The sequence below is a fragment of the Miscanthus floridulus genome, chromosome 16, assembly GCF_019320115.1.
Source record: "Miscanthus floridulus cultivar M001 chromosome 16, ASM1932011v1, whole genome shotgun sequence".
In the NCBI taxonomy this organism is placed as follows: domain Eukaryota; kingdom Viridiplantae; phylum Streptophyta; class Magnoliopsida; order Poales; family Poaceae; genus Miscanthus; species Miscanthus floridulus.
Window position 1 is genome coordinate 34547789 of NC_089595.1, and position 1941 is coordinate 34549729.

Consider the following 1941-nt stretch of genomic DNA (forward strand, 5'->3'; position numbering starts at 1 on the left):
CTTTAACATGTCTAAAAAGGATGCCTCTACTTCTTGTAATGATTTATGTTTAGACTCATCTTTGTGCAACAAAGTTTGTATTGAGAAAGTTGTTGTAGATACATGTGCACAAGAGGTTGCAAAGGAGAATGAGCAACTCAAGCAAGAAGTAGCTCGCCTCACCAAGGACTTGACTCAAGTGAAAGGCAAGGCGAAGCAAGCCCAACTTCATCAAGATAACACCATCAAGGGAGTGAAGAAGTTTGATGAAGGGCAAACCGTGGTTTGCTACGTGTGCCACAAGGAAGGTCACAAGTCCTATAAGTGCAAGGTGAAGAATGGGGGAGGAGCAAAGAAGAAAGAGAAGAAGCAAACAAGCAAGCTCTCCAACACCTACACCAACAAGGTGGACAAGAAGGCCTCCACACCATACATGTTAAAGAAGAAGAAAAATGACAAGGTGGTGGCAATCAAGGTGAACAAACAAGCCAACAATGGGGTCAAACGCTTTTGGGTGCCAAAGGAAATCATTTCCAACATGAAGAGCACCAAGAGGGTTTGGATCCTGAAAGGGAGGTGAGAAGTCCGATGGACAACAGGGAGTTTGGAGACTTGGCAAAGTATGGATGCATTTCATGGGGTGCATCGTGATAGATAAAATCATTGCCAAGTGGGTTAGTGCATACTATGGACCCAAAATCCCCTTCCCATGTTAGGTAACTAGATTCAATTTGCTTCAAGTGGTCCTAGATTTAATTTCCTACTAGTGGCATCTTTAAGCATCTAGTTACTTTTCATACCTAGATTTGCATTTGCTTGCTTATAACTTTTGTCATGCATACACTAGGTATATCTTATGGTAGGCTTGCTCGGTTCCATTCTTAACCCTTGGAGCAAACCTACATGGTTTAAAATTGTTTAGGAGCATGGCACATAGCTTGTCTTTCGATTGTTCATCTAATTTGTGCCAAAGTCCAAATTGTAGATAATTTCTCCCGAATATCGCCTTCGAAAATGACTCTCACATTCATGTGATGTCATCTTTGAAGTGGTATTTTTCATTCTAAAATCAATGTGCATGTTTCCTACAAGTATTCCATACTTGTCTGCACAAATTTAAGGGGAGGTTACTCTATAAGTTGGATACTTTGAGACTAACACTTTTTTCAAGCTTATCATGTGTGTATTAGTCTCATTGCAAGGAGAATGGAGTCACCGGGATTAAGCATCATACTTCAAATATCCACCACCTATTGCAAGTGGTAGAAATCAAATTGGTTTCCACATGTGGTCTTTCTAAACCAATATCATTATATTGATTTCGTTTTAATATTTATATGCTTTCTCCATACATTATATAGATTAAAATTTCCTTGAGCAATAATTTGCCAATTATGCATATGCTTTGCCTTCTACCATATGTATGCATATATTTAGGGGGAGCTTAATCTATATAATGTGAGAGTCAAATTTTGTGACCTATTCTACTCTACACACAAAGGATCACAAAGTTTGACCCTCCCTTGTGCTACTAATGTCTTCCTTTTCGGTGTTTGATTCCAAAGGGGGCGAATTTAGAGGACCAAAAGCAAGCATTATTTTGTAGAGCCAAAAGCTATATCGTAATAATCTACAAGTGGTAATGGTCTACAAGTGGCATCTACAAGTGGTAATGGTACGAGAAAGGGAGGATAGTGGATTATGGATTGCCTATGTAATGGGGAGAATTTGTAGGAAGCAAGGCTTAAATCCATAATGCCACATGGGGGCATTTGCAAGGGCAAGATAAGTTTTTATGTAGTATCTTTTAGTCTTACAAGTAGTATCTTTTAGCATCATATAACCATGCCCCTTGCATTGTATTCTAGCAAGTAGATAGTTTTTAAATTCCAAATTTTTATTATTTGCTTGCTTTGGTCGTGTTGTCATCAATCACCAAAAAGGGGGAGATTGTAAGGAAAA